This window comes from Mustela nigripes, chromosome 13 (genome assembly GCF_022355385.1).
Source record: "Mustela nigripes isolate SB6536 chromosome 13, MUSNIG.SB6536, whole genome shotgun sequence".
Classification (NCBI taxonomy): domain Eukaryota; kingdom Metazoa; phylum Chordata; class Mammalia; order Carnivora; family Mustelidae; genus Mustela; species Mustela nigripes.
This window is the reverse complement of record NC_081569.1, coordinates 91,483,444-91,509,463: the sequence shown is the minus strand read 5'-3', so window position 1 is coordinate 91,509,463 and position 26,020 is coordinate 91,483,444.

The following is a 26,020-nucleotide window of genomic DNA, read 5'->3' as shown; positions in this document are numbered from 1 at the left end:
TACAGAAGGACACTACATCATTCTTAAAGGGACTATCCACCAAGATGATCCAACAATTGTAAATATCTATGCCCCCAATATGGAAGCTGCCAACTACATAAGAAAACTGTTAATCAAGATAAAGAATCCTATTGATATGAAAACATTAATAGTAGGAGATCTTAACACGCCTTTCTCAGAAATAGACAGATCATCGAAGCAGAAAATCAATAAAGAAACAAGAGCATTGAATGACATATTGGACAGATGGACCTCAAAAATATATACAGAACATTGCACCGTAAAACAACAGAATACTCATTCTTCTCAAGTGCACATGGAACCTTCTCAGGAATAGACCACATACTGAGTCACAAATCAGGACTCAACTGATATCAATGTGGTTTTAATTTGAATCTCCCTGATGGCTAGTGATGATGAACATTTTTTCATGTGTCTGATAGCCATTTGTATGTCTTCATTGGAGAAGTGTCTGTTCATATCTTCTGCCCATTTTTTGATATGATTATCTGTTTTGTGTGTGTTGAGTTTGAGATGTTCTTTATAGATCCTGGATATCAACCTTTTGTTAATTGTATTTTTTAAATGTACCAATGTTTCTTTGTGCAAATACAGAGTGAGAGAAAGCTAAATGACAGAAACAAAACAAGGAGATTCCCTGACAGACTCATATGTAAAGATCTATAACTTTCTGACTTTCCCACTTTTTATAGTTTTATAGCTACTCATTTAAATTTTTTTTAAAGATTCTTTGCTTCTTTCAAACCATTACCAAGGTATTTTTGCTCAGAAGTACCATCTAGAGGACAGAAATTTTAAGATCTGTATGTTATAGTTACCATGGATACTGGGACCTCAGAGAAAACAGACTGATATGCAAGTCTTCTGGTGAGCAAGGAGGAGTTAGTAGGGTTGGCTTATTATGTAAAGTTCCATACACACAGTATAGTAGTTTTGAATAATTCACTTATCAAATTTTGATATATATGTTTAGCTTTTATTATGAAAGTTATCATCTGTATGGCATTAGTTTGTGTTCTATAGACTGTTCATTAGCTTATCCAGTCTTGTAAAAGGTTTAAAGATTTACAATGAATCATAATGACTTGGAAGATAATAATCTTGCCTTACAAATTGTAGAGTATTCCCATAACCCCACATTTCAGCACTATTAAAATGATTGAAATACCATAGAAGAAAGGACTGTTATAAGAAAATGATCATTGAAATTAATTATCCATAATTATTTCACTGAATTGGTTTACTTATCAAATATTCATGCATAGTATTTTCCCAGCTTACCCTAGATTTGGGAAATAGATAGCCAAGCTTATTCTCCATTTGACCTGTGCATTGCTTTATTATAGTTCCTATTACACTGAATTTAGTTAATTTATCTGTATTCTTCTTTTATACACTAGATGACAAGTTGCCTCAGGTAAGGACCAGACAGGGAAGTTATTGGGCCTAGATTCAAAGGAGTCAGGTTCAGAGAATATGAAAAAGTTAGATCACAACTTTTGTGGAGAAGAGAGCCAGCACTGGGATGATGAACCTTCCTGGATAAATGAGTAGTTGCTCTCAAGTGAGATAAGAAATTTCCTGAGATCAGGGCAAACAACTATAGCATGGGCCTAGGGAAAATAATGCTAATCCCATCACACCCTCACATTCCTAAACTATGGTGTATTCAATCATGTGAAACCCAGTTTATAATATATATCTGGCCCCTGGTATATCATTAGAAGAGTGAATAATATCCATTTTTAATAAATGAAATAAAGCCACCTGGTGTCTTTACTAAATCAAGATAAATGACAAGCCTATGGGATAGCAGAGATCAATAAACTAGTTTGATATTCTTTTAGCCCACCCAATTATGACAAAAAATGCCATGAAATCAAGAATATAATTATTATTATATAATTATTAATGCCTTTAATTCACCTACCCTCATTTTGAATGGGAAATAAATAAGAAAAACAATTGCTTCATCAAACTATTGGTGCAAAAAATAGATGAATTGGCAAACCTTGATTCTTTGCTTTGAGATTCTTTGATTTGAGATAAAAGATTTATATGAAAGAATATACCTGATTTTAATGACTTAGTTTAATATTAGTTTTAGAGGAAAGATATTCATCTACTAACTTAATAAAACAAAGCCTCTCACTGGCTAAGAAAAATAATTCAAATATACTACATATTATAGACATCTTTTGGAATTGCCAGTTATTTTCTTAAAGTAGTATGTTAGTTTATGACTTATTATAGTTATACAGTTATGGATATATATATAGGACATATTGAAGGCTCAACTGGATCCTTCTTAGACCAAGAAAAATAAATACTGATAAAGTGACTATGGAATGAGAATTCATTTTCACTATGACCCCCTTAACCATTAGAAAGTACTAAGTTTCTGGAGAGCTTTTGTGCCAGCTTGGTAGCCTCTTGCCCTCACCACCTATTTCAGCCATGTTGCAATGGATCTGTGTAGTCTTTCACAAACTTTGCACAGATTAACCTGATTACACCTGTTATGCCCAAGTTTTCATGTCTGAGAGACGACCAAGGAGCCAAGCACCAGTGCAATCACACGAGGGTATATTTGACAAGCTTAAGCTTGAGCCCAAGTATACCTGTTATACCTGACACAGTGGAGTAGGGACTTGGACCCCAAACCAGATTACAGTCAGAGTTTTTAAAGGCAGAGTAGGGGTGGACTCGGGGGTGGGTGAGGACAAAGGGGATTATGGATGATGTAAGTCTCCAAGGATTTTTGGAAGCAAGGTCTCCAGAACCTTGAGGGGCTAGCTATTGTTGGGAGAAAGGCTATTTATTACCAATAATAAAAATCTTCTTGTAAGACCCTTTAGATGTATATCAGTGGGCCATATACTTGGGAACAATTCTCCACACTATCTTGGAGGTTTGAGATAAAGTTTCCTAAAGAAATTGTTAAAGTAGACTTACAGGATCCTGGTCGAACCTGTTGGGGTAGGGGGTTGGTCAGGCTAGCATTGTCCTTAGCAAAACCTCAGGGAGGGCAGTTAAGTCCACAGGGAGAGCCACTCTGCCTTTTTCAAGGGCTTTTCAGTAGGTAAGGAATTTTAATGATTTTCTTCTGCCTCTGTTTCCCACATCAGCTAAACTTGAGGTGGGATGGCCTTAATTTTCTCAGCCTCCACATTTCCCCCTGAACAATTTTGACCCTTAAATCTTTAAGGTTGTTGAAGGTCTCACCTTGTGAAACTTCTTCCTGCTGAATAGGGGTGTAGAGTTGTCCCTACCTACTCGGGTCAACATTGATCAGTTGGGGAATGTGTAGGGGAGTTATGAAAGATGGAGACAGCTAAATCCAGAGGTTAAAATCAATCATTAAAGGAGAGAGGAACCGTTTAAAGTGCTAACCTGAGTAGGTTAGAACCCGAGATAATCTGGAACATCAAGATGGCTGCACTTATGTCAGAGCTAGACTCGAGGTGGGTACAGCCTTGTTTTTCTTGACCTCCACCCTCCTTGCTTTGGCATCCCCTACACCTGGCACTTCCTGCCCTAGGGCTTCTCTGAGGACAGTATAGGAGGCCATCTGAGAAGCCTACAGGAATTGCTTGATCATCTTGAATGAGTTACTTGGAAGAGTGAGAGAGTTAATACTCTACAGGCAACACTTTATCCAAGGAGGATAGGAGTCAATAGATATGTGCTTCCTTTATATATCCTGAGTGGATACTTTTGAGATACTTTCATTAGCTTCTCAGAAGGTTTTGGTAGCATTGAGTACTAAGTTCCCTATAAATGTAGCCACCATCATAAACTATTTTTTTTAAAGATTTTATTTATTTATTTGACAGAGAGAAATCACAAGTAGATGGAGAGGCAGGCAGAGAGAGAGAGAGGGAAGCAGGCTCCCCGCTGAGCAGAGAGCCCGATGTGGGACTCGATCCCTGAGATCATGACCTGAGCCGAAGGTAGCGGCTTAACCCACTGCGCCACCCAGGCGCCCCGCATCATAACCTTTTTTATATTGACTTTCACTCCTTTTCACCAACTCCCTAGCATTACAAAAACAAAGAAATGACCACCCCCTCCCCCAAGAAAACTACCTTACTAACTACCTTACTATAGGTCTTTGTCTCAGACTTTGCTTTGGGTGAGAGGATTAATATGGGAAGTAGCCCTAGAAAGCATACTCACAGGCTAGTAGTTGGGGACTGTGTTACTAGTCATCTGAGAACAGGGGCCTTTTACTGATTGTAAGTGCTGCCAGATAGCATCATCATGAGAGAGTTTACAAAATCCTGATTTATTACCATGGCACCTGCATAATATAACATTGAAAAAGAGGTTTCAATTTTTAATAAAGGAGATTCTGTAATACACACATGACTAGGGGCTCCACTAGTCCTCCCATGTATCTCTTTACTCAGAAACATCTCTACGATAGAACTATGACATCATAAAATCTCAGCTAAAATGCTAAGTCAGTGGCTACCACTGAGGGTTGGAGTTCTATCTTCTGGGATGTGTTGTCAATATTGAACCAATGAATTATACAGCATGCTACATCTTAAACAAACAAACAAACACCAAAACTCTCATCTGGAAACCAAAAAGTGGATGTAAGGTAGGCTCCATTCATCCTAATTTCTCCAGGGCTTCACTTGCAGCAACAATGGCCTCAAAAAGGCAGGGCAGTTGAGGGATTCCCTGAAGGATGATGTTCTGAGTTGCATCAATAGACAAAACAAAAATTCTGGACCAGCTGATATAATAAATGAAAAATCAGGGAGTCTAGAATGCACAGTAGAGAAAGATGAGAGGGATAATACCAGTTAAGGCATCAAGGTGACTTGCAGGATCAGGGACTATAATTAGTTATAATAATTACCTTTTATGAAGTCTCATAAAATATAAATCTGGCTGAAAGGGATTATAGGATGCATTGGTATTAATTGAGAATGTATATATATGTATATATGTATACACACACATACACATATCTGAGTGGGACACAGGGTGGATTGTCTAAAAAATTCTTTAATTCACTTAAAATCCTCTTAGCTTCATCTCATATGCTAGTATAGCTGTGGCAACTAATTTTGAGTGAATAGAACATGAATTTCTCATGTTAAGTGCATATTCTGCACCTCTTGCTTCTTACCCTAGTTCTTCTCTGATACCTTGATGTGAGAATATATAGGAGCCTCATTTCTCTCACACATATACAACTTGGAAGTACTAATGTTCCATGAGCAATATTTTATTCTGTGAGAGGAGAGAGTGACAAATGTTTCTTTTCATCATCCTTGAAAGGCTTGGTTCTAAGATACCTACCTACTTACCTTCCTTCCTTCTTTTTTTAAATTGTGTTCAGTTAGCCAACATATAGCTTGACTCCTCAACAGGTGAGAATATATCACACACACAATAGTGACTAAGTCAATAATCCAACCATGTATAAACATCCCTTCCTTCTCTGTGTCACTCCCTCATTCCCTCATTTCTGTTCTTATGAACATGCTTTCATCTCAGACATTGGGTACCTTGCCTAAGGGAAAAAAAAAAATTAGTAAAGGAATTACGTGATTGCAATTCCTTTTGGTGTTAGCGGCAAGGGGAGGTGCAGCTAGATCTAGACAAGATTATAAAGTAGAAAAAAATGCCTTTCATGTTTGTTTGTCTCTCTCTTAAGCATCTTTCTGTATTTATTCTTATTACTGTGCAGGGTTTTCATGTTCTGTGTATCTCACTTTCTATTCAAAATAATTTATAATGAGATGCTGAGTTCAAGTGGAAAAAATCAGCTAAGTTGTTTAAATATGTAAATTGAAAATACTAAAAAATGCATTACTTCACCAACATATAGTCTGCCTTTAGTAATGAATAGTTGCTCAATCTAAAATGTGAGTTTAGTACCAGATAGTGAATGGACTCTGGTTTTGAGGAACATAGTTTTGAAGAAAAGATGTCTGGGTATCTTTTAAATAGCTTTTGCAATGAAAAAAAAAAAAAAAAAACCTTAGGATGAAATGACAGCAGTTGCTCTTTTTAACATACTTGTATTCATATCTATTAGCAACTTTTCTGATAATGATTATGTAGATTCCAGTGATGGGATAAATTTTGGTCAAATTTTTCAAGCTGACATAAGGGTAGAATTTGAGTTATATATTTGTAAGTTATAAATATAATATTGACTTAAATTTAATTCAAGGTGTGTACATGTTGGAAATTAACTTTTGGAAGCACTTAAAAATTAGTATCATTATTAAAAAACTCTTGTGGCTAGAAGAAACAAATAGGAAATATTGCAGTGATCTTATATGGCTCTTTTGGCCTGATTTTGTCAAAGCTACTTTATCAAACTTTTTAGCAGCATTGCTATTGAGAAGTAAATACCTTAGTTGTTAACATTTTGTAGAAAATAATGCATAAATGAATCTGAAAAACGACTTAAAATTTTCATGATATTTCTCAGTCTAATACCTACTTATACCTCTAATACCTACTTATAACTTAACATTACATAGATTTAAGAAATGTATTCCTGTGTTTGCCTGAATCCTACAATATAAAATCTGTCATAGAAATAGAAAATCACATTTGTTTTCTGCTTTCTGTAATGGTAACTTCTGTTCTGATATAGTAAAATTGCAAAAGTACATTTCATTATTACAGCTGAGTGATTTATATTTACTATACCTTCTACAATACTATTTTGTTCCCCAACCATTAAAAGTATAAGTACAGTGCTGCACAAATACATATGTACACACACCTTTAGTTTCTTCAGTCTGTCTGCCCTCTTCACATAGTTAATTTTTTAATAACATGGAATAATTTTCAGGTTAAAAAAAAAAGATAAACTATAGGGACACCTGAGTGGTGCAGTCAGTTGAGGGTCAGACTTTGGATTCGGCTTATATCATAACCTCTGGATGGTGAGATCAAGCCCCATGTGGGGCTTTGTGCTCATCAAAGAGCCTGCTTGAGAGTCTCCCCTTTAACTCCTGCCCTCCCACCTCTATTCATGTTGAACACTCACTTCCTCTTTAAAATAAATAAATCTAAAAAAAAGATAGACTATGAAAATAAAGTGCCTGTGATTGTTTAACATGATGAGAGTAACTGGTAGTGAACATTCTTTGCCATTTACCTCATTTTTATGATTGCTCATGGCCAAATAGTTGTGCTAAAAGTAAATGCAAGAGTTATGTCCCAAAACATGTAGAAACAGCATTTTTGAAATGATTTATATTGGGGAGTGAATGGCTTTCATGAAACATAAAGAAGTATAAAGAATAGGAATAGAGTATAAGTGGTTCATACCTGAGGTTATAAACCACCTATCTTTTTTCTTTTTTTCTTTTTTCAGGGATCTAAATCTTTTTACATTTGTTGGGTCTGTGCTTTTTGAAGCTGTGAGAATTATAAGCTAACATTAGTTTAGCCCTTTGTATTTTTCAGGTGTCATGAGATATTTTGCTTTTATTGTCTTAGTAATTAAAAATGCTCAACAAGGGACGCCTGGGTGGCTCAGTTGGTTAAGCAGCTGCCTTCGGCTCAGGTCATGATCCCAGCGTCCTGGGATCGAGTCCCATATCAGGCTCCTTGCTTGGCAGGGAGCCTGATTCTCCCTCTACCTCTGCCTGCCATTCTGTCTGCCTGTGCTTGTTCTTGCTTCTTACTCTATGACAAATAAATAAATAAAATCTTTTAAAAAAATGCTCAACAAATGCATGGTTATAATAATGAAAGCTGAGGGTCAGCTAGATTATGTGACTCTACCTAAAGATTCAGCTCTTCAATAATGGATAGGGATAACTTAACTTCACTGTCTTCAGTCTTTTATCTATGTCATTTGCCTCCTTCTTGTTCATAACTAGAGTCATTTAGAATATTATTGCCAAAGCTCATCGTTCTTTAATGAAGACAAAAGGGGAAAAAAAGGTGAGTACATTGTAACATATTGCTGAGCTATCTGTATCCTTCTGTGCATCTTCTTACATGGGAAGTTCAGGAAACTTAAAATTAGCAAGTTAACATTTCACTAGTCTCCTAAAATTGCTAAATTATGGATAAAATAAAGAGAATGACAATTATGATTGAGAGAGGCTGATTTGCTGATGAGACTAAAATTATCATAGCCTTTTCAAACTGCAAAAGCAAACATGAGTTAAAATACCATTATTCATTTATTATATGATCATACTGAAGAAACATGAAAAGAATAGGGATATTCATTATTAATGGACATAATGTATGAGATGGTTTGATATAACTTGGCACCAAACCAACAATAAAAAGACCAAAAACCAAAACACAAAAAGGTAGGTGATTCTAAAGTATTACTATTGGCAAACACTTGGAGCCTAAATGATAGTCCTTTATCTTTAATCATCTCATTGAATGGTAGCTTCATCCTAATTCTTCAAGCCAAAAAATATAGTCAGTTTTTACTCCTTTCTCTTAGAACCTATGTGCAATCCCTTATCCAGCCCTGATAACTCGACCTTCACAGTTTATGCAGAGTCCAGCTGTCCTTTGTCTTGACTGACTCTAATCCGAAACATCTGCAGGACTTGCTTGGGTTCTTGCTACAGTTTTTAGCTCTTGTCTTATGCCCTTGCTCCCTAGAGTCTATTTTATACAAAAGAAGCCTGCTAAAATATGTTAGATTGTGCTACTCCAGCCCAAAGCCATCATAATTTCCTATCTCTGAGTAAAAAAGACAAATTCATGAAAATGGGCTGTGAGAGGCCCTAGGAGATGTGGCTTGTTCCCTCTCACACACAGCTCTCTGTCTTGTTTTCTGTTACTCTTGCCTCGATCCTGTCCTCCTCTCCTCAGGATATAAGAGGCACCCTCGTTTTAGGACCTAGTGTTTGCTGATTTCTCTGCCTATAATCTTTTCTACTCATCGGTGGTATGACTCATTACCCCAACTCCTTTAGGTCTTTGGGTAAATGTCACATTCTCATTAAGATTTGCCCTTTTTAAAAATTGCAACACCACCTTTCAACCCTACTTATTCTCCTTTATTTTCCTCTCATACACTTATCACTGGCTCACATATATGTATTAGTTATCCATCTTCTTTATTGTCTCTGTATCCTTCCCTTGTAAAAATGAATGTAAGGGGCATTTGTTTACTATTTGACACATAGGGGCTCAATAAATATATATTGAATGAAATAACGAATAGCATAAGAAAAGGGGCTTCCAAGTGTTCTGAGTGTGGAATCTTTTCCTCATGACTGAGCAGTTAGAGATTGTGAAGGCCTGATCTGAATTCTCCAATAAAATTGTATCCCCCTTTTTGTGGATGAAACATCTAAAAATGAGTCTGTGAAGAGATTTTTTTTAAAGATTTTATTTATTTATTTGACAGACAGAGATCACAAGCAGGTAGAGAGGCAGACAGAGAGAGAGAGAGAGAGAGAGGAGGAAGCAGGCTCCCTGCTGAGCAGAGAGCCCGATGCAGGACTCAATCCCAGGACCCTGAGATCATGACCTGAGCCGAAGGCAGAGGCTTAACCCTCTGAGCCACCCAGGCACCCATGTGAAGAGATGTTTTATAGGTAAATCTATTGTTTCATTTTCTTACTTTCTACCATCTTCTTTCTCTTCTTGATGTAGTGGTGAGCTTTCCTAGTGTTAATATGATTATAAAAAGAATAAAAATGTAAGTTGGCAAAATGGTAACTGCAAAGAACTGCTGAGGTTTAAGCATAACATAAGTAAGGTGTTCATTAGTTTGGGCTTCAACTGAAATAATAAAACCTGCATTTAATTAATCTAATTGTGTAACTTGGAAAAATAATGAAAACTCTCTTTTTCAAGCTATGTAATGGGATCATGACCTGAGCTGAAGGCGGAGGCTTTAACCCACTGAGGCACCCAGGCACCCCTTGAATATCATTCTTGAGTTTTGGAAAAATATGCCAGTATCTTACACTGTCCACAAGACTAGTGTAAAATGTGGTCTTTTGTCAAACTACATTATATTTTCATAGCTGTATTAACTCAGTTACCTTTATCACCCTGCCAATAATTTGTGTTATTTAAAGACTGTAGATATGAGTACACTCTTAGCTATAAAGTCTATTTTAATCTGTTCTCACTTGCTTGTCCCATGCACATTCAGTTAATTGCTTTAATCCTTCCTCTAGTCAATGTCTTCATTTTGATTATCTACCTTGCCTTGAAATATTCCTAACATTTCAACTATTTATTGATCCCAAGGATCTTAAAATAAGTTTATTACTAGAGAAGCAACCCAGTACAATGAAACAGATAAGCATACTCAAATGGAGTTTTCATGATCTTTATATAAACCTTAAGGGAAAAAAAGAAGACTTAAATATTTTATAAGAAAATTGCACCATGAAACTTGGATACTTTTCTCTATTATTTATGACAAATTTTCTCATTAAATCTCCTTTGTTTTTTGATCAGGACAAATTGAATTTTATTGTGCTTTCCTAGTCTTGGTTTTATTTTAAAAAACATTCTGACAGGTTCTTTATATAGTAGCTCCCCAACAGCATTTAAGTGAATGTGAAATAGTGCAGTCAATGTTGGTACATATCAGTGAGCAATTATTGCTTCAGTTTTGATTCTTCCTGTGATTTTTTTTTCAGCCCTTGAGAAGTTTGCCATTCTCTCAATTGGAAGATATTTTTCCCTCAAAGAGGTTCCTTGAATACTTCTTCAATGCTGAGTGCAAGTTCTAAATTATTTCTCTTCTTTTACTGAGGGAATAAACACAACTATCATTTTTTTTGGAAGTACCCTCCATATTGTTTTTCTACTCCTTTTTATACTGAAGATCTGGTCAGTCATTGAAAACACTGACACTAATTTTTTTAAACTCTAAGTCCTGCCACAACACTAGCTTAGTGCAAAGCTAACATGTGTTTTGTTTTTTTTTTTTTAATTAATATTCAAACAATATCTTCTATTTCCTGACTACTTTGACTCCATTTCTTGCTCACACCAATAATGTTAGCCACCAAATACATGTTGCCACCTAATACTATTATAAATCATAAATCTTGAATTTAATCCCTCACTTGCTGGAAAAAGAATTGCTTTCCCATCTAAACCTTTTATACCACAACATATAGTGAATGTACACACTATAAAATTCTATAAACTTCCATTGTATTGATCAGTAGATCCCAAAATCTTCTCAGGATTTAAGAGGAGCTTTATTAATTCATTTTTCTATATAGCCTAAGACCCTCAATTCATCACTTATCACACCTTTTCACCATCACTCTGAAATCTCTCCAATCTTCATCCATTCTACTATACCCAACAGAAAACCACCCTAACCTTGAAACACTCTTGATATTTGTCTTTTCTGCTTCTAAGTGTCCTAAATCTAGACCAGGTAAAATGCATCAGTCATGTGCACTGTTGCCAATGGAGATTCAAGGAATCCATAATCTTTTCCCCCTAAATCTTTTTCTCTTATTAATTAGTGGTACACCTAACTACTTAGTCTTCTACAGCTAAAATCTGAGGAGACAATCTAAATCCTTTATGTCCCCAAACTTTACATCATGTCATTAATGAAAAGTCCAATATTTTTTCTAAGTATTTCTCAAGTTTGTCTTGTCTTTTTCCCCTGCCTTCTACCACTGGCCTATTTCAGGCCTTAACATAACTTATCTATATTATTTTAAAAGGCTTTGGAGTGGTTTCCTTGCCTCCAGTGCTGAAGCTTTATCGACAACACATTCATAACTATATCACTCTTTTGCTTAAAAACTATCAGGTATCTCCTACACCGTCTTTATGACTAAGTGAAAAGTGTCTTTTCTACACCTCTACAGTGTTTTCACTGTCTCATGGAACTAAGTATATTATATTGCTACTATTTTATAGGATAGCTTATTTCCACTAAATATAAGCTCCTTGAGAACCATGGTCATATTTATCTAACTGTATGCTTCTAACAGTGCTTCTGAAAAAAAAAAAAGGTGCTTAGTGAGTACTTGATAAATAAAATAAATCATTCAGATTACTAATGGCAGAAGCCATCCAATTTATACAGCAAGGGATGAAGCAAGATGCTAACTCTCAAAATTATACTCACACACACACACACACACACACATATTATATATATATATATGAATATATTCAAAATATTATCCTTTATGCTGAGTGCTTACACTTATATTCTTCCATATGGGTTGATGGTTTACACAAATCAGAGGTAGATTTTGCTTTCTTTAACATACAAATAAATCTAGCCACAAAGCTCTTCATTGGACCCTGGAAATATTTGTTATGTCAGTTTATATCACTATCAAAAATTTTTGCTGTTTAAATATGTATAGCAGCAGTGTTCTCAAATTGAGTTTCTGTGTCCTTCATGTTTTCTCATTTTTCAGATAAATACCTATTGGCAATAGGTATCATCCCCCCAGCCCATTATTTGCATGTCCCCTGCACGATATTAGGGTCAATGAGTGATTATTGCCTGTCTAAATTGAAAGTATTATATAATTGTAATTTCTTCTTTTTAATCAGATGCTCTCAGCAATTTTGCCTACTCCTCTACAGAGAACAGGTGACAATGTCTGGAGACATTGGTTATTGTCAGAAGTATAGAGGAATTTGGGAATTACTGTCATCTAGTGGATAGAGGCAGAGGTGTTACTTTGTACAATGACACAGGTCAGCCCACAAATTCCAAAAGATCAGAGAGATCTTTAGGAAAGCCCAAAATGTCAATACTGCTGGGGTTGGAAGACCCTAGTTTAGATATCATCTTATGTTGGGAAATACTCCAATAGAGAAAATAGATTTCATTAATGCATTCATCAAATACTTAAGACAAGTATCACAGCACATTGTACTAGGCACTATTGGGAAAAACAAATGGATTCTCTAAGAAATCTGCTTTCAAAGGTTTTATGATCCAATCTACCAAGAAAAGGGACTATTTATTGTAAGATTTACATGTACACTCAGAGAAATATAAATAACAATAGAGACAGCATTATTGAGGTAGAAAAAACTGGAAATTATATGGCAGTTTAAGGAATTATTTCAATCTGTGTAGGAAGCTAGAAAAAATGTTGAAGAAAGCTTTGACTTTTTTTTTTTTTTTTTAAGATTTTATTTATTTGTCGAAGACAGAGCTCAAGCAGGGGCAACGGCAGGCAGAGGGAGAAGCAGGTGCTCCACTGAGCAAGGAGCCCGATGTGGGACTCAGTTTCAGGACCCTGGGTTCATGATCTGAGCCGAAGACAGACACTTAACACCCAGGCGTCCCAAAGAAAGCTTTATCTTTATTTAATCTTAAGGGATTCAATAGGTTTTAGACATGTTAAGTCAGAGGAAAGGATTTCCAAACTCTGTAATAAGAACAGTAAAATCTTTCTCTATTCTTATTTTCTTTTCCCCCTCTATCTTTACATTCTATTTCATTCATAGTTTTTTATACTATTTAATATGATCAAGTGACAATCTTCAATGAATAAAATTAATTGAAATTATTTAGTAATTTTTCAAAATGTGTTGCTAGACTCAGGAACTAAAATAGTGAATTTTTTGAGAATTTTTAGTTAAATACCTATATGTACATCCATATCCACATGCATATCTGTATGTGTAAATGTCCATGAAAGAGGCAGACATAAGTGAATAATTGATTCATTCCATGGGAGAACATGAGAGACAAACACTAAGAAAATATGAAATTTGGGCTCAACACTGTGAATGAGTAAGAATTCTAGGACAGAGGAAAGAAGAAGCACCAAAAAATATAAGTAAAATCAGAGGTGTAAATATGCTTCTTCTTCTTCTTCTTCTTTTTTTTTTTTTTTTTTTAATGATGCTGGATAAGTATCCTGGAATCAGGGAATAAATGGCCTTATGTGCTTATTTAATTCACATGGGTACTCTGTATATAAAGGCTTCATTAAATATTTAGTTTAAATAACATTTTAACCTAATATTAATTTTTGGCATTTCATTTTGCTTTCAAATTCAGTGCCAATAAATATGATACATAGCAATCCATTTTATGTGTTTGTGTGGTGGGGGTGTCTTTGTTTTCTTGTGTTTTTATTATTTTAAATATTTACCTGTGTGCCTTTACATTCTCTCCCCTCCATTCTAAGGCTTCCCTTTGAGACTGAGATCCTGGGACTCCCCATCCCCATGCTCCAAATCACATTGAGTAGTCTGTGTTTCTTTGTTTGACAATTGGCACCAGTCTGAGACATGGTGCTGTGTAATCACAGCACGAGCTAGATTACAGGGAGATGATCAAGGATCTGACTGTGATAATTAGACAACTTAACTTTTTGTGTGGTAGAAGTTTGCAGTGAGCCTCATTTTATTATTTCCTTTAAAGCTTATTCTCAGAGCATACAAAAATTTTATGTCCTAGAAAATAAGAAGGTGTCCCAGCTTTCTTGCTCTTACTTACTCCTCAAGTCTAATCCATCATCACAGGCAGAAGTGCCTGCCTACTTAGAGCCTCTCTAATTCTCTCCCGCCCCCCATTTCTACACCAGGTTCTTTGTTTATGCTTTCATAGGGGCTTTTCCAGCACCTACTCACCAATGGCCCTGCATTCAGGTTTTATTTCAGTGCTGTAGAGAACCAACCAATTTGTAAATCTGCAAATCCCATTGCTTCCTTACTTAAAATTTTCCAGCGACCCTCACTGCCGATGGGATAAGATCCAAAATCCTGAGACCTGCACAAGCCCTTCAAGTCCTCTCTCTGGCCCCTCCTCATGCCTTGCTCTGTGCTAACATGCACACTCTGCATGTGTATGGAACAGACAGTTGCTGCCTGCACCAGTCAGGCTTAAGGCTAGATAGGGAGTCCTTCCAAGAGAGGCATCACTGCTGTGTGTGCAGATTGCCCAGCTGCACCTCCTGTCTGCCTCAGCTTTCGAGAGGAGTCAGACTCTTTTCTGGGGTCCCCAGTCAGTGGTTGAATAAGACGGTGGTACCAGTGCCGGACCACCTCTGCCTGTTGCAGGACCCTCTAACTAGGAATCTTTGCTCCAGGCTCCATGTGAGCCTGTTAGAGACTTTGCCAGGTTTGTATTGCAGTTTTAATTTCCCTTCCTGATCCTGCATCCCTTTCTCTCATTTCACAGGTCTAATTCTTCAGTTGGCTTTTAGCTCCATCTCCTTTTCCATTTCCAGATGAACCCAGTGTTAAAATGTTCATATGCCTGCGTACCATGCAAGGGATCCTGTGATTGCTCAGCCAGGAATGCCTGCTTTCTCTCCTTTTCATGGAGTTTCATCTTGTCCCTTCAGACTTCCCTGTAAACTAAAGTCTGATGGATGCCTTCACCTTCATGCTTTCATTGAACTATAATTGTTCCTATACTTGTCTGTTATACTGACTTTAGTGCCTATAATTATACCTGGCAAATTTACTCACTTACTGATAATACAGAGTTAATTTAGTGTTTATTAAGTAAAAGGCCCTGTTCTTGCTGCTGGAGGTAGAGATGTAAATAAGGAAAATATTTTTTTTCCCCTCATTCTGTGTGTAGGTGTGTGTATGTGTGTTTAAATTTGTCACACAGTTATTTATCTTTATTACTATTGTAGGTCAAAGAAAGGGAGAAAATCATAAAGATATAAAATGCAGGATGGACCTGGCATAAAAAAGTCTGAAAAAATTGCTTTGATCAAATTTTATATAAGCTGAATTTTGTAAGCTGAGTGAAAGTTAATTAACTGAAGGAGGAGGAAACATGATGTTTATTGAATGAATCAAATAATGTAGTTTATGTTTATAAAATTACACTCCAGAGACAAATGCAACAATTTTTATTAGCCACATCAAATCTTTCTTTATTTGTGAGCAATTACATTTAATGCATTTTTTCTTTCAGGGAATGTTGTATTTACATCTTAACTACCATCTCCACAAAACCATTTAAATGTACTTTTCTTGTTGTAAACATGTCTAGTTTCAAATTTCAAGGTATCATCTGCTTATGGTTTGAGATCCTATATGAGCCCAATGGAGTCTTAGACCTACTAGTTTCCATGATTCTCCAACTATCATTTATTTTTAACCTCTTCAATAAATCATCAAAACAAGTATTTACCAACAGAATTGATTCTTACAAATGTTTATAGCAGACAGCCAGGGGTACATTTTTATATTTTCTGGCAACAGAATCTTCAATTTTAATGACTCTTCTGTAAAATGTATTAAATAAAATCTCCTGCCAGTTCCAGGTTCATAGAAGATACTCATTTGCAACATGTTTGATCGAAGAGAATTGAACTGCTAAAATGTAAGAAAGTAATAATGATTTTGGAAAAAGTTTCTAGACATTTGAGAGTATAACATTTTGATACCAAATAGCTGGTGGGATTAATTTTTTATTTCATCACTGTCTTGTTGGCCCCATGCAGATACAAATCTATTTCTATTGTTTCCATTTTCACTTCACCCCTTATGCCTCATTAGGCTTGCAATAGAGAAAAGGCTAGCACAAAATAAAGCTTAGATCAATCATTCCCCTATAGTCCAGAGCAAGTAAAATCAATCTCTGTACATTCAGGTGGTTCTCAGCTATTGACTTTAAACTTTCCTGATCCAGAGGTTACTGTATTGTTAATTGCACCGAAGTTGAGTGTTTGTGCTTCAGTCTATTTCTTAACTATCTTTAGAGAATGCACACCACCATATCTCTATTAGTTTCTTTTGTGAATTGATGAAGCTGGGATCTTTAACCTATGATTAGAAGCTTGATAATAATCCCTAAAGTATTATGACTAGCTCTTATGTAGAAGCTGCTACTAGTTTGCTGAAGAATTTATAGCTTTTAGCTTCAAATCTCATTGTATACTGATTTTTTAAAAACCTGTGTATCAGCTGTTAATATATCAACATAGTAGAAAATTGGTCAGAAGCTATGAGGATAAAAGGTTTTTTTAAAAAATGTGAACATATTATTTGTGTTGTTTGACAGATTTTTAAAATTTCATTTTTTCTTATAATCACTGTTATGAAATCTTGTAGTTGATCATTATTATGCAAATATTTATCATATTGATCATGCATCATTTATTATTTTGCATATAGTAGGCAGTAGGCATTATGACTTTAGAAGTATTTCTTTTGAGCATGAAAACTTGGTTTTCAACAAGTTTTCCATATAACACCCAGTGCTCTGTGCAATATTGCCCTCCTTAATATCCACCACCAGGCTCACCCATCCCCCTACTCACCTCCCCTCTAATGGTAGCCAACACTCTATAACTTTCCAACTAAAATCCTACAGATATGAAAGAGCTTAAATTTAGAAATGACTATGAGCATGACTACATTAAAACAAAGTATCTAGAAGACAACAAAATGATTCAACCTATCAGTTAAATGTTTGATAAATTAAAAACAAAATGCATAGATGGGTCAAATGTTGAGGCTGAATTGTTTTTGTTGTTGGCATGTGATAAGTGATCTGTGTCTTTGATTGCTCCCATGTAGCTGTGTCATGGTGAGCTCCAGAAAAATTTGTTAAGTCGGCAATGCTGTTGTTTTTGGCTTCTTATCTCTTTTGATTGACTGTATCTTACCTTTACTGGATTTATCACTACCTAACACAAAAGCAGTGAATAAATCACATATCAGTAAATGAACTATTTATTACATATTTAGGGGTGCCTGGTTGGCTCAGTGGGTTAAAGCCTCAGCCTTCAGCTCAGGTCGTGATCTCAGGGTCATGGGATCGAACCTCACATGGGGCTCTCTGCTCAGCAGGGAGCCTGCTTCCTCCATCTCTCTCTCCGACTGCTTCTCTGCCTACTTGTGATCTCTGTGTGCCAAATAAATAAATAAAATCTTAAAAAAATAATTTTATTACATATCTAATATTATAGTTAGTACTAATAAACTACTCACATTTTTTGAATCTTCCTCTAAGAGCTTAACATATATTATCTTATCTCCTATAACCACCCTGCAAAGTGTACATGTCCTAAAATCATACCCATTTAACTGATTTAAAAAAGAAGAAAAAACAGATTAGGAGAAACTGAGTGAATTTACCAGTGTTACAAAGTTAGAAAGTGATCAGAGAACCAGATTGTTTTCATAGATAAGAATAGCACAAATCTATACTCTGGAAATAAACAAATACTCATAGCAGCAAGTTAAGGAGAAAAAGCAAGTGGCTGCCCTTACTCCATTAGCAAAAACCATTTGTTTGGAAGAGAGATCATGTTTATTCAATTCAGAGACATGATAAAAACTTGTTCCTAAAGAATAACATAAGAATTTTATTTGGGCATCAGAGATAGACTAAATATTCAAATTCAAACCTGAAACTTGAGATTGTTTCAATATTTTTATTTCTTTGTTTAAATAATTGAATGATTAAGCACTTTGGAGTATTGAAAAAAAGTGGATGTCCTTCATATCTGGAAGTCACAGAATGTACACTTCCAAAAGCCAACTGAAAGGTGTGGTCTCAGGTTGGAAAAAAGGAAAAAAAGTGTCTTTAATGAAAGTCGAACAACCAGAAAAACAAAAAACAATTATAGAGCTGAATTTTCAGCTTCTCATAATAAAAATCTTTCTCAGTTATATTGTGAAACTAGAAACAATACCTATCTAATTAGATTCATAAATAGTCTGTCAAAAATACTTAAAATTATCAAGCTAAATGTGACACTATAATGTATTGACCTTGTAATTTCCTTGAGAACACAAGGCATGATTATTAATATGAAGTTTGTATGTAATATGTCATTATTGAGTATTCTGACTTTTGCCTTATTCATGAAACTTTTAAAATCCTCAGAAACAGTTACAGGTTTTTTTTTTTTTTTAAAGATTTTATTTATTTATTTGACAGAGAGAAATCACAAGTAGATGGAGAGGCAGGCAGAGAGAGAGAGAGGGAAGCAGGCTCCCTGCTGAGCAGAGAGCCCGACGCGGGACTCGATCCCAGGACCCTGAGATCATGACCTGAGCCGAAGGCAGCGGCTTAACCCACTGAGCTACCCAGGCGCCCAGTTACAGGTTTTAAAAACAAAAACAATTTAAAAACAACTTAAAAATGTTCTCCAATTGCTACCAAGTTTAATTCTCTCGCACAGATATACTAAAGTAATGCCTGGTTGTAACTGGCACTGAAACTCAGCAGCCCATGTGTGACCAAAATCAACACACTAAATAAGAGAGAGCCCTCAAGGTCTTTGGCCTCTCTGCAAAACTGTTTCTGTCCAAAAGTGTGTTAAAAATGCAAATACATTCATTCTGTTTCTTCGTGAATGGTAGTCGAAGTTAAGAAATGTTATCGTGTGAATGAAATAGAATGTAGAGAGAAGAAACAGAAATTGTGTGCATGGTTTTAAAATGCCAAAAATTTCAGAATGTAGAAAAGCAACAAGTGTAGCTATAAAATGGTATAATTATTAATGATTAAAAATAAGTAAAAATCAAAAACCAAAAATAATGCCTCTATATTAAATATATTTTATTTGTGTTTATATATTTAGCCAAATTTTCTCACCAAGAATGTTTTTATCATTTGTTTTCTTTCTTTGGCTTATTCATCCTACTCATGCTTATTTTTTAAATTTACTCTTATTTAATAAATTTATTAGTTGATTTAATATTTTATGTTATTTCTAAATGGAATAACCTAATAGAATGGAATCCCTAAATGATCAGGGATTTATATTTTTAATTTTTTTTCTTATTTTTATATTTTTAAATAAACAAAATTAAATTTAAATTTAACATTTAAATTTAAATTTAAAAATAGTTACCAGAATACCAAAGGTTGAAATACATGTAAAAAGCAAAAAGAAGAAAAATACCCTGTATACATGTATACATGTATGTCACAGACACCATTAGTAATTTTAGAATTTTTGTTCCACTGTTTGCATGTAAATTCATGAATTATATTAAGCTTCTCTAAATTTTCACATACTGTGTGGATCCATAACTACTTATGTCATATCTATAAGTAAGGGTCACTTAGTTGAAAACCATTGCTTTATCCCTGCTTTCTCTATTATGTATATAAATGAAACTTGAATTAGTTGAATTACACTTAAAAGATTAAATACCCCCCTTATAGAGCTAGAAACACAATTCACACACAAAAAATGAAAAAGCAAAGCAAAACTTATTTTAGTATTTCTCTAAGCCAAATGTACTATTTGTATTCCTGATACATTTTATATTACTCTTGTTATCAAATGCTTTCCTTAAACATGTTCTGATAATCCAAAGTAGATTTTCACTATAGCTCTCTCTTCCTGACCCCATAAAATACACAGCTCTTTGCTATCACAGACATATGATAAATAATTTTTTAGTGATCACCCTTTCTGTTACTATAAAAATAATTTATACTATTTGCACAAGTATCAAAATTAGGAAAATATATGACTTTAAGATATTGCATCTTCTGTATTCTCAAAAAGTATATATTATTTTGCAGCACAAAGAGAGCATCTCTTGGTTTTATATAATGAACACTTAAGTAAAGGATTTTTATAACTTTGGTGATATTCCTAACTGCTCTTTGATTTTCTCTCAGTGTATCTCTAAATATAGAAATCTAAAATTGTTCTTACCGCACTTGATGTTCAAATTCAACAACAGATTTTCAGTTTTATTTTCACTTTATATTTTATATGGTCCTTTTATAGTTCACAAATTTTCTCAAAATCTATTGATACAGAACTATCATCTTACTCAGGTAAGTTCTTAAATAAGCTTGCTTAATTATAAGCAGTAATTAGTATAGTAAAAACTTCTAGATTTTTTGTAATCAAAATGTTTATTTTTCATGGATATAGAAAAACTTTTCCTGAATGGAATACAAATCAAGATCAAACCAATGAATTACAAACCAATTCATAGAGATATTTTCTTTTAAATTAATTTTAATTCATTATTTGCATGAATTAACCATAAATAAAATATATATGAACTCATGAATTTGAAATATATTGCTCTTTGTTAAATAACAGTCTCTTTAAAATGAGTCATATTTATTCTTGATCTTTATGTTTTTCCCTCTTCTTAGTAATAATTCTATTTATGAGAAGATACTTGGATTAGAGAGTGAGGTAGTCACTAGAATTTGTGCACGGAGCTTATCCAAATCTGAGTTTTTTTTTCCCATTTTAGAGCCTGATGAAGACTTTCACATTTCATACACAGGCAGTACTTTTCAATAGTTATACAACCTGCTACCTTTAACTCACTGAATATTGTACTGTTCATGTGCTAGAGAGCCACTAATTAACATATTTGCAGCTTTTAATCTGTATTTTCTCACTATTGTAATAGCAATAGAATTTCAAGTCAATTTTGTAACTGTCTTCACTTTCTAAGAACTTGAGTAAGAGTCAAAAGATTTTTTTTTTAGGAGCCAAAGGATTTTTTTTTTTTTCTTTATTTGAGAGAGAGAGATTCCGGGCAGGGGTGGCAGGGGCTGCGGGGGGGGGGGGGGGCAGAGGGAGAAGCAGATTCCCTGCTGTGTGTTGAGCCCCACCCCGGGTAGATCCCAGGACCACAAGACCCTGACCTGAGCCAAAGTTAGATGCTCAATCAAAGACTTGGGCTCCCCTGAGTCAAAAAATTTAAACTATTTCACAGTTTTCGTCAGCATTTTCCTGGGGTGCTAGCAAGTAGTAGTCCAGTCTGTGTCTCTAGCATTCCTGGATTGAAGTGAACACCCATGTACAACCTCATCCTAAATAAACTAATGGGAGGGCAAATACATGTTTTTAAAAGTTTAGTGCCTTGTCAAATAATGGTTTAGTTTGTTTTCTGAGTGTGTGTGTGCTTGTATGAATATATTTGTTTGCTTTCTGATTAGAGGAATCAGGATTTGTAACATTGAACAAGGGCCATAACTTTACCTTCTGGAGCTTTAAAATGGTGAAAATAACACCATAACTGTTAGAATTAAATAAAATTTGATATGTACATCATCAAGTAGATGAATGCCTCAGTCTATCTCATACTTAATAACATTTACTTAACTCAGTAATTGTGATGATAAGCTTCATGCAAACACAAAGTTAATAGGATCAAGAAATGAGACTGTTGAAATTGACACTGATTTTACTTTCTCAGGAAATTCTTTCCCACAAAGATTATATTCTAATAACATTATTGTTTGTTTCAGAAACTTCCTAAAAGTCTATTTATGCAAATAATAAGCTGTTCCATTGGCCTGACTTCTCAGGGCAATGGATCACGCAACCAGGGAAACCATTCTCTTAACAAATCAATGGTTACTCATCAAGACACCTGCAAAACCCTTATCACTCTATCAATTCTATTGTTATATCATGAATTTGAGAATATTGCATTGAAAGATGATCCACCTTAATCAAAGCCTAATCTTTATAAATACCACTAATTACCTTTTGGAGATACTACTAAGATTGTCAGTGGTATTGTCCATTACTGCAGTAATCTTTGCTTTGCTTTACATCTTTGCTTGACCAACTGGTTACTTTGGTGGACTCTTCAGAAACTCAGCAGTTGATAAAGATAATGATAATAACAGTGTCTATGCTTTTGTGTAGTAATTTATTTTCATGCTTAATAATTGCATTTTTCCCTTGTCATAACTGGGAGTTTTCTAGATTTGTAGACAAGAAAACATATTTCATGAAATGAATGTTGTAAGTAAGTGGCTGAATTGGCCGAGAATCCCTACTTTTTTCTCTCTAGTGCTTTGTTTTTCTTATTATAAGTGTCCTCTGCCATAGGTTGTTCTATAGTCCTCTTCACCTTTAAAAATAATTTGAAAGAATGAGGTCAAAATAACTGAAGACCACGCAGAGCCATATTATTCTTAGTAACATTATTTGAACCAAGCGATTGTTTGAAGTTATCATTTATTTCTAAGCCAACATAGTCACAGATATAACTTTAATTTATTCTCTTGATCTCTACAATAGAAAGATATTTCAAGATTTTGGTAGGGAAAAGGTCAAAAGGACCTCATATGCTATCTCTCAAAGCTTTCACAAAATGTTCCCTTTTTCACAATTCTTATTAAAATACAATTGTCTTTGTCAAGTACTTAAAAAAAATCTAACTTGTGTAAATTCATCTTTTCTTTCATAATAAGTATACCTGAGAAAGACCATTGGCTTATTTCAGAAAGACTTCATTTATAAAGAGTCTAAAACTTCTTATGCAAAATGCAAGTGTATGCAAGGGAATGAGGTTTTCTTTAAAGAACTAGTTGCTCTAAGCAGATAAATATAAGAAGGTACTAAAACTTGTGGAGTTCCTCTTCAGAAATGTATGGACATTCAGGTTTTTCTAAGTCTGTTTTTGTGACAACTTCAGTTACCAACTATTGGCCTCCTAGAAAAGAGCATGCCAAATTTTGTGTCACATAATTTGTGTCACAAAACAATGTATGCATTTTACAAATGTTTATTAAAAATAGTTTGGCTCTATTTGTTGGGTCTTCCCATGATTAATTCATTTGTACATATAACCATCATAATCTTGGTTATGAGTTAACTAAAGTTCTGAATGATTCCATAGCAATCCTTATAGGAGAATTATGATATTAAAGATGTTTTATATCAATGGTCAAGTGTGGGTCCATTTTTAATTCATACTCTGAAGCCTTTTGATGCCACAGGGCACCAAAACTCAGCTATCTAAGAAGAAAATTGCATATTTTGGTAAAAAGAGAGCAGAAACAATGCTGGGAATTGATCCCACTTAAATTGCCCCCAAAACCATAAGATATGTGCGAAGTAAAGGTAAAGGAGCTGTACTCTAGAAATTACAGAACACTTATGAAAGGAATTGAGGAAGATACAAAGAGATGGAAAAACATTCCATGCTCATGGATTGGAAGAATAAACATTGTTAAAATGTCTATGCTACCCAGAACAATCTACATCCAATTGCAACCCCTATCAAAATAACATTAGACATTTTTCACAGAGCTGGAACAAACATCCTAAAATTTGTGTGTAACCAGAAGGACCCCAAATAGTCAAAAGGAATGTTCAAAAAGAAAACCAAATCTTGGGGCATCGCAATGCCCGACTTCAAGCTCTGTTACAAAGCTCTGATCATCAAGACAGCATCATACTGGCGCAAAACCAGATACGTAGACCAATGGAACAGGATAGAGAACCCAGAAATGGGACCTTCAACTCTATGGTCAACCAATCTTTGACAAAACAGGAAAGCATATCAAAAGGGAAAAAGACAGTCTCTTCATCAAATGGTGTTGGGAAAATTGGACAGCCACAGGCAGAAGAATGAAACTGGATCATTCTCTTACACCATACATAAACTCAAAATGGATGAAAGACCTCAATGTGAGACAGGAGTACATCAAAACCCTATAGGAGAACATAGGCAGTAACCTCTTCAACCTTGGCCGCAACAACTCCCTGCAAGACACATCTCCAAAGGCAAGGGAAACAAGGCAAAAGTGAACTATTAAGACCTCATCAAGATAACTTCTGCATGGCAAAGGAAACAGTCAACAAAACTAAAAGGCAACCTACAGACTGGGAGAACACATTTGAAAATGTCACGACAGATAAAGGGCTGGTATCCAAGATCTATAAAAAAACTCATCAAACACAACACTGATAATCATCATCATCATCATATCATCATCATCATCATCCAGTCAAGAAATGGGCTGAAGATAGAAACAGACATTTCTCCAAAGAAGACATCCATAAGGCCAACAGACACATGAAAAAATGTTCCACATCACTTATTATCAGGGAAATACAAATCAAAACCACAGTGAGATATCACTTTATGCCAGTTATAATGGCCAAAATAAATAAGGCAGGGAACAAGTGTTGAAAAGGATGTGGAGAAAGAGGAAGCCCTCTTACACTGTTGTGGGAATGAAAGCTGGTACAGCCATTGTGGAAAACAGTATGGAAATTCCTTAAGAAATTATAAATAGAGCTACACTATGACCCAGCAATTGCACTACTGGCTATTTACCCCAAATATATAGATGTATAGATGTGAAAGATGCAGTAAAAAGAAGGACCACCTGCATCCCAATGTTGATATTAACAATGTCAATATTATTAATGATAATAACCAAACTGTGGCAAGAACTGAGATGTCCTTTAATAGATAAATGGACAAAGAAGATATAGTTCATACATACAATGGACTATTACTCAGCCATCAGAAAGGATGAATGTCTATCATTTACATCAGTGTGGATGGAACCAGAGGACATTACACTAAGTGAAATAAGTCAATTTGGGAAAGACAATTATCATATGATTTCACTCATATGTGGAATATAAAGAGTAGTGCAGAGGATCATAAGGATAGAGAGGGAATACTGAATGGGAAGAAATAAGAGAGGGAGACAAACCATGAGAGGATCTTGAATCTGGGAAACAAACTGAGGGTTCCAGAAAGGCAGGTGGGTAGGGGGATGGGGTAACTGGGTTATGGGCATTAAGCAGGTAAATGTGACATGATGAGCACTGGGCATTATATGCAACTAATGAGTCATCGAACACTATATAAAAAACCAATGATGTACTATGTTATCTAATTTAAATTTTTTAAATGGACATTAAGTTATATGCATTGACTTAATGTATGAAGACTTCCTTTGACCTCTTTGTACTGCTTTCTGTGAGATTAGTAAGTGAATAACATACTGATCAGCTACTACCTTCAACAAACTAGGCATCTTCAACCAAAATAGGTGAGATGCTATTTAATGCACTTAAGATGTTAATAATATAGTAAAAGCAAAACACTGACTTATTTGAGTCAGAGTAATCCAATTTAAAGATGGAGAAGTTGATTCCTAAGAAAGTGAGTTGACAAATTAAAGACTACCCCTCAATTAATGACTCAACAAGAATCAAGTTTCATGTTTCTCTCCAATATCTACATCTAATACTACAACTGAAACTTCGAGATCTCCCCATACTTTTTCCTCCAATCTAATATTCCAATAAGTCACTCTGTAAACTCAGTT